Genomic DNA, 17477 nt, shown 5'->3' with positions numbered 1-17477 from the left:
ACAAGAAGTCGAAAATATCACTTTTTACCAAAAATGACAAAAATATTCACCAAAATTAGAGAATTGAAGATATGATCATGAAATGAACAAATCTGAGAGAGGTCTACCCAAGGTACATATACACCAAGTATCAAAGCATTCAGGCTTATAGTTTTCAAGAAGAAGTCGAAAAAGTAAAACATTGACACGGACACGGACGACGACGGACAATCACTCATATGATAAGCTCCGCACGACAAAGTCGACAGCGAAGCTAAAAATATAGCCGAATTTTAAAAGTAAAGAGTAAAAACTGAAAATTGACTCAAATTTTGTCTGTTAACTCCAAAATTAGGGTTCATTTCCAGAAATTTTGAAGAATTTAAGAAAAAATTACAGAAAAATTTGGGCGAGAAAGTCTGATGATGAAAAGGTTAATGCATTTGATGCTATTGAGATTTCATTGCATACTGCTATTATTCTTATCTCAATGGATCACTATTTTGATTTCATCAACTGAATTTTATTAAATGATTTCATGTAATCAATTTTATCCAGTTCATGCAATGACTATTTAATATTAGGGATTTTTAAGTAATCACTTATGATGTCATGTAATCACTATTATAGATGATATCATGTAATCAATATTATCAATAATATCATGTAATCACTAATATAGATGATATCATGTAATCACTATTATAGATGATATCATGTAATCACAATTATAGATGATATGTAATCACAATTATAGATGATATGTAATCACAATTATAGATGATATGTAATCACTATTATAGATATCATGTAATCACAATTATAGATGATATCATGTAATCACTATTATAGATGACATCATGTAATCACTATTATAGATGATATCATGTAATCACAATTATAGATGACATCATGTAATCACAATTATAGATGACATCATGTAATCACAATTATAGATGATATCATGTAATCACAATTATAGATATCATATAATCAAAATTATAGATGATATCATGTAATCACTATTATAGATATCATGTAATCACAATTATAGATGATATCATGTAATCACTATTATAGATGATATCATGTAATCACTATTATAGATATGTAATCACTATTATATATATCATGTAATCACAATTATAGATGATATCATGTAATCACAATTATAGATGACATCATGTAATCACAATTATTGATGACATCATGTAATCACAATTATAGATGACATCATGTAATCACAATTATAGATGACATGTAATCACAATTATTGATGACATCATGTAATCACAATTATTGATGACATGTAATCACAATTATTGATGACATGTAATCACAATTATAGATGACATGTAATCACAATTATAGATGACATCATGTAATCACAATTATTGATGACATCATGTAATCACAATTATTGATGACATCATGTAATCACAATTATAGATGACATCATGTAATCACAATTATTGATGACATCATGTAATCACAATTATTGATGGCATCATGTAATCACAATTATTGATGTCATGTCATTACTATTATTGTGGTATCATTTAATCACTATCATTGATGTGTAATCGTTATTAATGTCATGTTATCAATATCATAATGATTTTAAATAATAAATATTCTTGATTTAATGGGATTTTTATGCAGAAAACGTCCTTGCCATGAATGAAATAGCGGGCATTAACCATTTTAGCGCCAAAATCAAGTTTCATTTATAGTCTGCTCTTTTCCACATGAAAATTTCAAATTTTGTTATCAAAAACTAGAAGCAATTTTGTTTGGTCCAAAATAAAGATTGAATTTAGTGAAAATTACAGAAAATATGCACAAATTTATTATTCAAATTTGAGCAGGAACAAAATTTGGCACTCCCAGGGTTGAAGAAACCTGCTGTTACAATTTTAAGTATAGTCTAGCATAAACAACTCAAAAATAATTTACATCATCATTATTTAATTAATCTGCACACATAGGTCAGAGGTCATCAAATTTGGACAATTTGATAGGTGCATAATTCAGTATCAATTTCCATAAAAAAATTAAAGAACATAGAATTACATTTTTAATTGCTAATGATGGATGATTATTCATACACTGAAAATTGATCACGTTATAAATTACGAGAAATATAATCTAGAATTATAATAATCAATGTTTGAGATTTGGCTTTACAGTGCTATTGTGTGTTAGGAATGCAGAAGCCCAAACCACTCATTTTCGTGAAAACAAAATTATTTTGGGTCATTTAATCGTAATTTCAATCTGCAAGCACCCTTTTTACACACTAGAGAAGCAAGATAGTATATGCAAAAAGATAGCATATGCAACCAATTTCAATTATTGGAAACTGGTGATGAAACTATTTATATGTTTAACTTGAAACGTGCGATAGAAATACCAACCGAAATTTTGCGGATTTGTACATGGTTGAAATCTGAATAAAACAGCATACCGGGTAATCTTGTGATACATGTACCTCAAGGTGTTTAAAAGAGAGGTATTATTTTTAATAAGGTGTTTAAAAGAGGTATCATATTGAATAAGGTATTTAAAAGAAAGATATCATTTTGAATAAGGTGTTTAAAAGAGGGGCATTATTTTGAATAAGGTGTTTAAAAGAGGGGTATTATTTTGAATAAGGTGTTTAAAAGAGGGGTATTATTTTGAATAAGGTGTTTAAAAGAGAGGTACTACTTTGAATAAGGTGTTTAAAAGAGGTAACATATTGAATAAGGTGTTTAAAAGAGGTAACATATTGAATAAGGTGTTTAAAAGAAAGATATCATTTTGAATAAGGTGTTTAAAAGAGAGGTATTATTTTGATTAAGGTGTTTAAAAGGGTAACATTTTGAGTAAGGTGTTCACAAAAGATATTATTTTGAATAAGGTATTTTAAAAAGGTATCATTTTGAGTATTAAAAGTGTACTACTGTGAGTAAAACAAAATTGTATGCTGGACAAATTTCAAAACAAATCCGTCATGATTCAGGTAGTGTCCAATCAGTAGTTCACTGACTCACATTGTATCAGGTGTTCTCAAAATGTTTGACATTTATCACCACAATATTAGGAGTGTAATCTCTTAATATGCAAATTACAGAGAGGTTTCTATGGTCAAATAAGGTGATATTTTAATGATTTAGTAAACAAATGCAATGTTGTCAAATTAAATGTGTTTATATCAGAGCTTCTAATTGACCAAATATGGTATTTATTTTTATTTATAGTTCCAGCAATGAACTTAATTAAAATGTGGTGTTAGACGGTCACTGGCACGTTCTGTATGACGTGGGTCTCATTCAAGATACACGTGTACAATACATTGTTTTTTGACACAAACTCACTTGCGCACACTACATGACAACTGTTTCCTCCATACTTTTTTTTGGAAATTTTCAATTGCATTTAGGTTTTGGTTGAAAATTATGAAAAAATAATGAAAAAAAAATATGCAGGTTTATCTTGTTGAAAGTGAGAAAGTTGACTTTTGGGTTCAAAAGATACATTAGGTTTAATTTAGCACATTTTGCCATTAATTAGCAATATTAAAACCATGTTCATGCTTCTGCATCATTTTAATTTTGTTGTCGGAGAAAAATAAAAACTACCCACAAAACCTAGATATTCTCATTTCAAATACAGCAGATAACATCAGATTAGAATTTGATAATACATCACTTAATCATGAATTAAATACTAAAAAATTAAAATTAGAAAGAAAAAATATTTGTAAAAAGGCTTTAGATTATAAAGTTAGTGTAACGATAATCAAATACTGAAAAATTTAAATTAGAAAGAAAAAATATTTGTAAAAAGGCTTTAGATTATAAAGTTGGTGTAACGGTGATACTGATCTTTTCGCTTGTTAAACAGAAATGACCACTTCATTTAAATAGGTATGTCAAGGTCATGTGAAAGTAAAGGTAGAGTTGAGGGTTAAGAGAGGAAAATCAAACCAGGTTAGATATAAATGCAATTAAGATACTTAAGGGACAGAATCATTTGAATTAAACCATCTTTGTAGATTTTTTGTTTGTTTAAAGCTATGATTACAATGCATAATCTCTGTGTATAAACGTGAATACCGCGCGACTCATAGAAAAGTATGATAATACAACTGACCTGCTTTCCTTTATACAGCGCTGTCTATGCTGCGGTGAAATAAACATTCTCTCTGACCTGTCATCTATTTGGTAATGTGACATTGAGTATAAGTGTGCTGTGAGTGTGAAATAATGTGTAGTACTGGACCCCCTAACTTCCTCCAAAGACAGACACTCTAGACACCCACACATCACCCCCTCAAAGAAAACCCAAATACCATCCCTCCATCATCTGACAGTTGCCGACACCGACCAAATCTTACACTGTTAAATAAACTGTTCCAGTGTATTGCCTTCAGCGCAAGGATACCAACATTAGAATGAGCTATATATAGTAAATAAACAAGAAGTTCTCGCAGATGAAACACGAGTCTCACAGTTGTCAAATCACAGAGATAAAAAAAACCTTACCAGTATTCAAAAAAAGAGTGTTAGAAGGCATCTTCACGCTAAATGAAATCACCGTCAACTGTCGTTGAGGACTCTTACAGTTGTGATGCGTCACAGCAAAGGGAGAACGGTGTCTCGCTGAGTAAGTAACACCCTATACTGGAAACATCCAGCGTCAACACTGCAGTATTAACACAAAGAGGTGACCTCAAGCAGCAATGACCTACATAATCCCATCAAATATGCTTGACCTGACAGGGGTCAATTACAACAGCAACATGGTTCAGTCACCAAATGTAAACAAACAGGTTTATAAATCCTGTACAGCATTAACCTTGGAAATGAACATACTGAGCTATTGTTTTGTTTTTACGATTTAAGTGAAAATGATAAAATATTGATAAGTAAATGGGTGATTTAAATCTTGATTTATTTCGACGCACTGCTCTTCATCGTGAATTTACTGTTTTTTTTTGTTTTTTTTAAAGAAAGTCACAAATTTTGTAATTGGAAATCTGTTTTCATGGCTGATGAAGTAGGAATTTCAAATTGAAAGTTGTCGTTGCGAGAAATTTTTACAATTTGTGGCATTTGTGAAGAAAAAAATTTGTATAAGTCGTATCATAGGATATCAGCGAAATTTGTGCTGCAACAAAATTTACTTATTTGCGAGAAATTTGTACGATTTGCAGCATTTTTGAAGAAAAAAATTTGTGCAAGTCACATCATAAGATATCAGTAAAATTTTTGCCTGAACAAAATTTACTTATTTTCACTGACTCCCGAAATTTAAGAAAATTAGTCTCTCGCAAAATTATAGCCGTGTAACATAGATTTGTTATACTTCGTTTCTATAAACATGTTGAAATGAACAGCTCAAAATATGCGATAAATTTTCATTGAAAGTGTTTGAAAATGTGCATTTTTTTGAAGAAAAAAAACATAGCAATCAGAAATTATTAATTATTAAGAATTAACCAAAAAATTACAGAAAATTAAGGGAAAATGTTGCAAAAATGTCTTTAGAATGAATTAGGGAGTAATTTTGAAAAAGCATTGTATAGCATGTTGAAATACACGCCATTTTAGCAAATTTTTCTGAATATTATTTTAACTATAATGTCATCAATCTCATTGTGAAAATATACTAAATTAGCGACATCTTGAATTAGCTAGCAGGAATACAGATTACAGATAGATAAAATAACATGCTAGCTAATAAGACGAGTTTTACAGTAAAAAAAGTTTTTTTTTTTTGTTTAACATTGTGATAGCAATTATTTATTTGTTTTATTTTAATTTTTTTCCTATAAATATATATTTATCCTATTTGGTTGATTTTTGAAGTACTGTAAAATAATTTATTTTCGCTGAAGGCATGATTTAGTGAAAATTAAAATCCAGCAAATATACCTTTTTTTCCTATATTTTACATTCAACTCAGTCAAAAAAAATCAGTGAAAATAAATTCCATAAAAAACATCCAAAAATTCTTTTCAGTGAAAATTAATTCCAGCTGAAATAAAGTATTTTACAGTACATAATCTCAATGGCAGGGACACTTTCCGATTTAGATTCTCACGGAAGACAAAATAACACTGCAAATAATATTTATAGTTTACATGTATATTTGACAAAAATTAATCCTTATATAAAGTAAACAAAGATATATTTAATAACTAAAATTAATTTTTTCAGAATGCAAATAAAGTCATTTATATTGTTAACCCTTTAAGCACTAAACTCAACTTTTGACACTTTTCAAAAAATACAAACTTGCATAACATTTTGTTCAAAATTTTTATCAAGAATTATAGCCAACAGGAATTTATGCTTATTTGGTCCAAAATTATCCAAAAAATGATAGAAAAAAACACAAAAAAGTGGAAAATGTAGCACCAACATTTTGGTGGAAAAAACCATGGCACCCAAAAATTGGGGGATACCACAGGAGTTTGTAGCAGAAAACATTTCTGGGATCACAAAATCTATTTTGGCGGGAAAAAACATGGCACCCAAAAATTGGGAGTTTGTAGCACAAAATCTCATCCTGACAAATATTGTGAAAATTGATGGCAGTGAAAAATACAATTATTTACAGTAAATTTGAATTTGCGAGGACAGGCAGAATTAGTAGAAAGCATGATAATGAAAGTATTTCACCTGGGAAATGACTGGTGCTGACTTCTGAGGATTCTTTTATTATTTCTATATGTATTTTAATTTGTGTTCATTTTTACCCTGGGCATGGTATCCCAAAAAAGCTGTATTTTCAGTATTTTATCAGAATTGAAAATTAAACGAGATAAACCAGCGAGTGACTAACCAGTTGAATGGATATAGTGGGTTCAAAAGAAAATCATAGAAACTGAGCAAGTGTCAAAACAATGATTATTTAAAATAAATCCCCATTGAGGGGTGAAACATATTTCTTCAAAAATACCCTACTTTGATGGTCCAGTGGTTGTTATTATTATTATTATTGTGATTGAGAATAAATTGAAGTTTTCAATTTTAATACCAGTGTGCATTTTTTTTTTATTTGCTCCTAATGAAGATGCGCTTCTAATAGAACAAATACAGTACGTGTATTACCGGTAGTGTTCATACTTTCATGGCAGCACTGTAAGTATCAACAACAACGAAAGTACATACCAATATTAACATGAGATGTAAACAGGTTTCTAATCACGTAGCCCAGTCAGGCATCTCAGAAAACTGTTTTGAGTTGTGAGTAAGGACAATGGCTATACCCATCAACAAATGTGATATTAGGAAAACCTTGGTTGATATAATCCTACTGTAAATTAAATACTGGATTTATATTACGCAGTGGGAGAACAAAAGACAGATTACCTCAGTAAACAGTACGAGTACTGATGATTCCATGGGTGCAGTCAGGATATAGATATGCTCATTTCTAGGGGAAGCCGGCAATCCATGGGAATATACCAAAGAATCCCGGGACACCATTGTTTACACTATTTATCCGTTTACTATTTTACATTGTTCATTTAATCCAGTAAGTAAATTTGCTATGTGATTAGGCTTACCTAAAGCTGACAGTCTATTTATGGTCGCTCAGAGGTAATCGTTTCATAAGGGAAACAGGCAACAAATTTTGAGATAGAATTAAACCTAGAGAGTAACGTTAAATGACTTAAAAATTACCATTTTCATGGTTTTGAGCAAAAGTAATTCGGCGACCATACATTTTTTTTTTTATTTGACTTTTAGCAAACAGCTAAAAATTAAATGAAGCCATATTGTAAATAGGAACCTGATGACCTGTTAACAGACATTTTTAATATTGTTACAGAGGAGGTATAAATCTAAACAAAATAAATTACAGTTTGTACAAGATTTAGATTTTCAATTAAATCAACAGCAACAAATAAATTCTATGTCAAATTGTTTGCATATATATTCAAAAAGTAATCCTGATTTATATTTACAAAAAAAAAAAAAGAATATATTAATTTGAAATAATCGATCAATCTTTATTTTTACATTCACTACTTTAAAGTTGCTAAAAAAAATTATTTAAATTTTCAATTGATTTCAACATATTTTTTTCATTTTGAAGTACTAGTATCCCTCATTTTCTATACTGACTAAAGACGACGATAACAAGATGATTGCTGACTCCCGAAAAATGCCACTTTTTGCGTTGCATTTTACCCACAGGATGCATAACTAAATTGAAACACTATTTCCTCGCTTGTTTGTCGTGACGCTGCAAATGCCTGGATCGCCATTAACGTTCGCATAATAATTATAGTTGATGCAAGAATAGAATAAAAAATTACAATGTCATTATAATAAAAAAATGACACGACATAGTGGTGCTTGAAATACAGAGTAAAGGTTTCTGTCACAAATGCATCGTTTCATTTTCAATTTGCATAACAGAACACAATGATGTTCAATATTCAATCTGTCACAACATAATTACATCCCAATTATTAGTTTTGCTATTGATTCTAGTCATGTTTACAGCAGAGCGACCATCAGTAATAACACTACTATACTATAATACTGTTTGTAAAACATCAAGCATATTTTTTGTATGCCACATATATTGACATATTTGGTTTAAAGCAAAATCCATTCAATTCAATGTGTAGCTCATATCTGACTTTTATCCATATCACAATAACCAATTGATATTGACCTAGTTTTTTCACAGCTGCCAAGCTTTGTAATCAATAAAGCTAGTTTCTACTCCATATTCTCTACTCTTGAGTGTAAAATTAATTTGGTGACTTGGAAAAATTGTTTTTGCTAATAATCCATTTTTAACTAATTATTTTTAAGCAATAAATGATGGGTTTATTTATTTCATGGCCTCTGAACGGCCATGTTTTTTCCCAAAACTGTGGTGTAACATTATGCACATTTTTATATATTTTCCGGTATTTTATTATTTTTCGCGACAGTCAAATCTTGATCATAATAGTAGTAAAAAATTACGTGAATGAATAAGAATAAAAAAATAGTGTATACCATTTAATTTTCGCTGATAGAAATTTTTCGAATGCATTTGTAATGACAAAATTTTGTAAATTCATTGACATTTTGTGTCTTAGGACCCATGATAAATTTTCACTGCTACAAAAATTTGCGATTATCATTGATTCACAAAAATCAAGAAAATTTGTCTCTTGTATTATATCAGTTTACAGTGTATTTCTCAACTGTTAAATTTTAATAATTTTCTGTGTGTCAGAATCTGAGGTTATTACGAGGATACCAAAAAGTATGCACGAACATCGATGCGACCGTGTACTGTCTGAGTGCATAATTTTTGGTATCCTCGTTACTCCCAAGGATACAGCATGGTAATGCCGAAATATAAAAAGTTTAGACCAGATTGAGCAAACTTCTTTGTACGAGGTCTGGTTAAACCCTTGGGGGCTGCAATGTTTGTTTTTATTATTAGAGGACGCTTACGAGGGTAATCGTTCCATACATGGAATTCACATTTCCTAATATGGTAGAATGAAAATACCCAGTGCATTACCGCAAAATTACAGCACACTAATCTATGATGTTACGGTGACAGATGTATAATAATATTAATTATTGATTCACATTCCCATTATTATATCATATTCTAAAGCACTAGGATTCATAAAGATCCACCTTTGTTCCAATCTATCGCAACCATCAATAATTTCGAACAAGGGCAAATAAACATTTCACATATTCATACATATTCCCGTCAGGTGATAGTCGCAAAACCACACAGATTATCCTAGAGCACAACTGGAAGTGAAATCTCAAGAGAATCAAAGATTAACATCGGCTTAGATCAACAAGCCATAGTACGAGGGTATCAACAGAGTCAGTCTGTGATAAACCTGAAAAAGATAATTTTTCAAATAATGTATAAAAGTATTAAATTATGTAGGACTTTCCACACAGCCTTGTTTTACTGCTTTTATCACTTTGAAAACTTGACTTCATTGAATTATTCATAACGACAATATCTATTGTAGCGGAGATCACACATTTTATGAGGTACCATTGTGGAGGTAATAAAAGTTGCTAATGTTTTTTTTTTTTAAATTTTAAAAAGGAAATATTCACTAAGTTTAATTTTATCGATTTTTGAAAGAAACAACAGAAGCTATTCTTAATTTTGTGCATTTAATTGTCAGCCAAAATAAAACCCAGTTAATATTTAATTTTGTGCATTTAATTGTCAGTCAAAATAAAACCCAGTTAATATTTAAGCTCCATTCATTTAACCTTCTCCCATATTAACTCAAATGTGTAAAAATTGAGTGCTTTTTTTGTTGAAAATTTTGTCTTTTTGTGACAGTTTTACCCACTAAATCATCTTTTCCCTCCAAATTTTTTTTTACAAATATTTGACTGTGTAATTGTAAACAATAGAAAATTATGCTCATAATTAACAAAGAAATTAGAGAAAAATTCGAAAAATTTAAAAAAACATTGTGCCAAAATTTTGGCATGAAAAATTTTGTTGCAAAGAACTGTATGTACACATTGGATCATAGCAATTTGAAAGATATTTTACTGATAAGGCACTTGATCTATTACACTTCTCATCCATCATGAATAATTTCCAAATAATTTGAATAAAACACAAGACAAAAAACAGAAATTCTAATCATAAATCATATCCATCACCATGGAAATATTGAATGAAAAGTTGAAAACATGGTAAAATAACGAGAACCATTCACATAACCGACGACAATCCGTTAACGCCAATTATGCTAATTTCGCTACAGTATTATGTTTACGTCACATTCACCACCAATGTCAGTGATTAAACTGGAGTTATGGATTATTCTGAAGAACTATTCTTTTAAAAACATGCCATTCATTGCACACAGAAAAGTAAATTAAACATTTGGAAAATAAGGTGAAATTTACATTAGATATTCTAATGTGCTAAATTAGACCATATTTTGAGGTATTCCCATGCTTAATAATGTGCTGTACAATTTGATGATGATCAATTTTGATGGAGTGGGGGTTGCTTGATGCAATATTCTCCTCAAATCACCTATTACGCCCTGTTTTGGCACAAAATCAGAATCAAGTATTACTAACGATAGATGGATGTACTATCACTTGTTTTTTCACAACCAGTTTTCACCACCATTTCCCTTTTTTCATCACAAATTCACAAAATAGTCTGCACTTTCCTTACGAAGATTTGGACAAAAAATAGTTAAATTTTTTAAGTAAAAACTGAAAATAGACCAAAACTTTGTCTGTTGGCTCCAAAATTAGGGTTCATTTCCAAAAATATTGAAGAATATAAGAAAAAAATGCAGAAAAATTTGAATGAGAAAGTCTGGTGACGAAAATCTGTATTAGAAGCTGCGGCTTCCAATAAAATGATACAATACAACAGAAGGGATGCGGCTTCTATTAGAGCATCAACACTGATGAAAAATGGTGAATTTTTGGTTCTCAATTGTTCAAAAAGAATGTGTGCGACTTCTATTAGGGATGTGGCTTCTAATACAGATTTTATGGTACTAAGAAAATAACCCCGCATTCAGATATACAGCATACTCAACTCAGTTTGACATATCAGTATTTGATGTATTAATAGTGCATGCACACAGCTACATGTATGTGACAAAGATGAACAGACTACGTGAATGATCAAAATAAGCCACATTTTAATGATTAGCATGCAATGAATGTATTTATTTAATTTATGTACACTGCAAATAAACATTTGGTTCTAATAGATCCAGCAAACGATTAATGAATGCAATTTTCGTTTATGTTCATTTCTATTAGAGATGTGGCTATATAACATAGCAGATGATAAAGCAGTGTATATAGAAAGAGACAAGCGATGAAACCGGGTTTGGAAATCATTGTGATAACCCAAGTCCCAAAAAAAAAAAAGTGATTTTTTACCAGTCACGCAATAAAGAAGGCAGGCACCCAGAACACACAGAATTGAAAATCAAATTTCAGATTTTTGGTGATTTTTTTCGGCCAAATTGGTGATAAACAGAGAACTTGAGACATGGTGTTTATTAATCAGTGCTCTCGAATTGTGATGACGATAGGGTTAGAATTTCAAATTTTGTTTATCGTTGTAGGTCAATTAGGTGCATTGTGGGAGGAATCTAACGAGGAGAACCGCTAGATCACGGTAAACACTATTTCCAATCAACTTGACTTGTTATCACAATTTTAATCTCTGATCCCCATGTGTGACTCCAATTTAAGATGGTTTAAATGATTATCCAGTATAATTTAATTTTCACTCATTAAGCAGTATATGACCTTGTTCGATACTGAGATACAACTTGCACCATATTGAAGCATTCTCTAATTTCTTGCTATTTTTTTTTTTTTTATTTTTCTGAGGTACTCACTTTACAGTGGTATACCATTTACTGTTTACACCATTAGATAGCAATATTTGGAAAAACGCAATTAACATGGTCCACACGTTTCAATGTAATATATGTATTGGAAATTAAATTATTGTTGATACAAGTGTTTTTACTGGGTCATGATATTGATTAACAAGGGGGAAAGTGTTCTATATATTTATCTAAATAAGATGGTTGAACATATCAAATATATATATATCGATTTTGAGAAATGTGACACAAAAATGGACAAAGTCGGCTTGTTATGATACATTTTTACGGAGGTTGATATCAGAGAGTGTTTGTACAATTTTCAATAATTTTTTTCTATCATAAAAAAAAAGTTTTTTTTTTTTTTTTTGAGAAATTATTCTTTTGCTGAGCTGTAAAGACTAAATAAACACTTAATTTATAAGAAAACCATGCTGTATGACATCCATGTAATTATTTATTCTTCGGTGACTCGGGTAAAATAAAAAAACATTCACTGTTCGTTGTGTTAATTTTGTACCAAATGAGAAAAATGGAATCTTTACAATTTTCATTACAAGTTATATATTTATGTATTTCAGAGATGATATTTTTGGAGAAAATAATTAAAACAACATGATAGAAACAAAAATATATTTTTTTTCCTTTAAAATTCAAACCACTTTTAATTAATTTTTGCGAGAATCAATTTGCAGCAAATTTCACAAAAAAACGCAAAATTTTGTTGCAGTAAAAATTTGTTCTACGTATGATTTTTTTCCACTAATTCCATGAAATTCTGAAACCATGAAAATGTCCAGCAGTGAAAATTAAATACTTTATAGTAAACACCCACAGGTGAAAGACAAAAAAGCTAACACACAATCACCTAGTAATAATTATATTTGAAATTTGCTTAGAAGTCACTCAAACGCCTTTGGGTACGAAATTTGAATAATCATCCAAGCGCACTCTCGGTTATCCTGCTCTCAAAATACTTCCTTATCTGTGCTTTGACCAATCAACATCTGGAAATCAACAAATATTATTATACGCATGATACAATTAATTTACACACTAAAAGGATCTCGGTGTCAAGGTCATTTCCTCAAGAAAAAAAGATCATTCATTTATCAACTTAACATTAGCCCAACTTAAATTAAACTCGTAAAATACAGAGATTTCATTAGCGATGATACATTGTACCAAAACTATAGATAGAGTAGCAAGGCTACAATTTTCTATTCAAACTGTTTTAGTATGTTTCCCTTTTTGTGTGGTACAATAATAGATGTGCTTTTATTGTGCACTAAGTTGAATTCCTCGGACAAGGCGGCTTTCACAGAGTGCGACAGGTACGTGACAGGCTGCACGTAGAACGCATTCAACAAGCAGCCAACTATTTGGACACCCAATCATAGATCAACATAATTTCATGATTATGAGATGTCTAGATGATAATATGGCAAATCTATCTTTCAGTAAAATCAAAGAAAGAAAATTTCAATTGACGTTGATTAATACATTTATATGAATTTGATGCTTTTTACAGTACATCAGAAAGTATGCTAGGACTTGCATTTACTCATTAGCATAATTTTCTTATTTTACATTTTTAACTTAGAATGACAGTGTAAATTTGCCAGTTTTAAAAAAAATAAGACTGCAAAATCTTCGATATCAAATTGATAAAATATATAGGCAATGATTTGAGTTAAAATTAACATTAAAATCTTCTTATTGGATTTAAAATTAATATTAAAAACAAAGAAAGCTTAGAAAGAACTCCTGAGTGCTGAGAATATTGGACATTAAAAATGTATTAGCATTCAAAACGAAAAGCTTGGCAACTAATATTTGTGAACATTTGAGATGTACAACATGAAAACTCCGTGATCCACATTATTGAAGTTTATAATATTATTTACAGAAAATACATTTGATTTTACATCTGTGGTTTTCAGTCTAATTAATACCTCAAGTTCAATTTGAATCTGATTTTTTGAGGTACCAGAAAATGGCTAATAATAACTAGATAATCAATTTGCATATTTTTCATTATTAAAATAATCACATCTGTAGATTATCACAAATTTCAATGAAAAATAATGATTATAAACATTTTGTAAATTCGGCATTTAATAGCATGCTTGAATTTCAATCCAAAACTAATGTGTTGGTCTCGGTATTATTAAAATGCTTTTTGAAAAAATTGGGTAATTATTATGTAAATTAATCAATTATTATGCATAGATTTCACCTTCCAACTAATTAGCTCTGTGTATTGTTCCAGGGCACATATTTACCCAGTTTTTAATTTAATTTAATTAATTCTGAAAAATCAAAAAGTAAATTATTATGCAAATTAGGTAATTATTATGGATGTATATACATGTAAAACCCAAAACTAATAAGTTGCATTGTCCTAGTGTATTTATGTAGCAAAATTCATTGAAAAAAATACTGAAAAAATATTGAAAAAATATGAATTATTATGCAAATTAGATAATTAATATGCACAGATTTAAACCAAAACTAAAGATGTCTGTGCATTGTCCTAGAGCATCATTGTACCAAGTTTCATTGAAATGTAATGATTACCGTTGTAGTACTGTAAAATACTTTATTTTAGCTGGAATTAATTTTTGCTGAAAAGAGTTTTGGGGTGTTTTTTATATGGAATTTATTTTCACTGATTTTTGACAAGTTGAATGTAAAATATAGGAAAAAAGGTATATTAGCTGAATTTTATTTTCACTGAATCATTCCTTCAGAGAAAATTAATTCCAAGCAAAAATATAGTATCTTTACAGTACTTGAGATATTAGTAGAAAAGCCAAAAAATTTTCAAAACCTAATCAAATCTCAGTGGAACAGACGGACACACACACACACACACACACACATACACACATATACACTACCTAACTGCAAAGACTCCATTGTGTGCTTTGCACACAGGAGTCAATGATAGAAAACGTATATGTACCGAATACATGTTGCAAAACAAATTTTGGTAGGAAAAAATTAAAGCATCAAAGCATTAATGAATTTGAGGAAAAAATTTTGTTAAGAGCTGACAACAATGATTTCAAGAGCTGTGTCTCAACTCAAACAGAGATGACATTTGAGGGTGGTGTTCATTAAAACAATTTTCATATATGCATGACCAGTCTCACTAAAACAGCAACCAAAAAGAAGAAAATCACACTCCAGAAAACAGTGACAATTACTTCAAACTGATAGTATTTTTGTTGAAATAACAACGTGGACTAAAAATATCACAAAGTACAGGCAACTGAGCTCACTGTACCCCCTTAATCAATGCACAATTGGAGGTACGATAAGGGATAGACCAACAACAAACCCCTAAAACTACAGAAGAGAAAATAAGGGATAGGCCAACAACAAACACATCTTAAAGTGGGAGGGTCGTCACATGCGCATGCACAGGAATTGATTTCCAAGCGACGATAACAACACACACTAAAAACGCAAAGGCTCATGGGTAGACGCTTGTTTGTAAACAATGACTCGCTATGGCCATCTGACGCATGCACAGGTGACAACTCCCCCGCTTTAAACCAAGCCAGGCCGAAAAAAAGCGTCTTGTTCTACAGGTTTTTTTGAAAACAATTCACTATTTGATATCCGTGATGTTGCTCGAACAATGTACATAAATGCAAGATTTTCTGCAAACTATATTTCACATCTTCCATATTGACAATGTGCAAGTCAATTGAATTTCTGCACAAAAAAAAAACATACCACGTTTTTCCAACCTTTCTCCCCTGCCAATGAAAAAATGTGTGTAAACAAGAAATTTATGCTTTGTCTGAGGAACCACTTCAATAATATCTCACTGCATGCTGGGTAGTCTATTTTGTAATACAATGAATTTTACAAAGCGATTCAGCAAAACTACAGGGAACAACTTCAGATACCCTCTAAAAAGCAATTCTCTTCGAAATAAAAAGTTTAAAAGATTGATCAAAATCTAGAAGTATCAATGTGTTCTGTTTCTATCAAAATAACTATTGAATTTTGAAAAAATTATCAAAAAATTCCAAAAATTTGAACCAAAATTTTACTAAGCAAGAAAAAATGTGTCCAGTAAGAAATTGGTTCAAAATGAAAACCCAAACAAGAGAAAGTATTTTTGAGTGAAAAAAAATGATAGTTTAGGGGTCAAACAAACATTCTGGGGGGTTTGTTATTATGACAACTCAAAATTAACTGAGTTCATTTAACTTGAAAGAAGCCCAAAGTTATACTGCATAATGACCAGTTATTAGATTTCAACACAGTCATTCAACAATGGCCGACTTAATCCTTCACAGATGTGGTTAACTGAAAACACCAATTACACCATGGTTGCCATAGTAATGACTGAGTGACTAAATGGAATGTCAAGGCTCCCCATCAACATATGAACAATGTAATGAAGAAATCCAACATAGGTCAAAGGTTCTGTATACACTTACATTTATGCATAAGCCCATTCTATAACACCTCAATCCTTACACATATATATATATATATATAGTTTCAATATTCATGTAGTTGTGTATTAATTTCTCTATCACCGTATTCACCCGCTCTACATATACTTTGTATTGAGCACTTTTGTTTTAGAATAATCGACTATTGTATCTACACTATATATATATATATATATATATATATATATATATATATATATATATATATATATAAATGCAAGCTGAATTAAAACTTCCATGAAGTGTGTTATTTCTTGGAATTATTTTTTCAAAGAATATTAAAGCAGTTACTCCGCCAAATAATTACAACATGAAGAAAAGCAAATTAAAATCACTTTAAAATTTCTCCTGTCTAAACTTCAATAGAATGTGTACCAAGTTTTATTTTATTTCAAAGAAGTGCTGAGAATATTGTGAAACTAAAGTCCATTATGATAATTTAATTAATTTAAGACATTGATTCAGAAAATTAATTAATAGTGAAGCATTACTTATTTAATTGTGACGAATTTGTTGAATAATGTGAAGGTGACTTTTCCAAACTGTTGCACACATTAACAAATTAAATATGTAGGAATCAGCTGTTATGCAAAATACCTAATTAATATGCAAGAATTTGAACCATGCTATTATTT

At 30.2% G+C, this 17477-nt stretch overlaps 1 protein-coding gene across 3 annotated transcripts in view; it reads right to left on the bottom strand.

The window, feature by feature from the left end:
* Smad2/3 (Smad2/3 transcription factor) overlaps window positions 1-17477 on the bottom strand; it is a 94012-nt gene that overhangs the window by 12790 nt on the left and 63745 nt on the right. Inside the window, exon 1 of one of the 3 annotated variants that reach the window (XM_085494754.1) lies at window positions 4117-4134. The gene's annotated coding sequence lies outside the window, so the exon portion shown is untranslated. 3 annotated transcript variants of the gene reach the window in all.

This window comes from Saccoglossus kowalevskii, chromosome 21 (assembly GCF_978046115.1).
Source record: "Saccoglossus kowalevskii chromosome 21, keSacKowa6.1, whole genome shotgun sequence".
Taxonomy (NCBI): domain Eukaryota; kingdom Metazoa; phylum Hemichordata; class Enteropneusta; family Harrimaniidae; genus Saccoglossus; species Saccoglossus kowalevskii.
The sequence above is the reverse complement of the archived record's forward strand: the minus strand, read 5'-3'. Positions and strand labels throughout refer to the sequence as shown.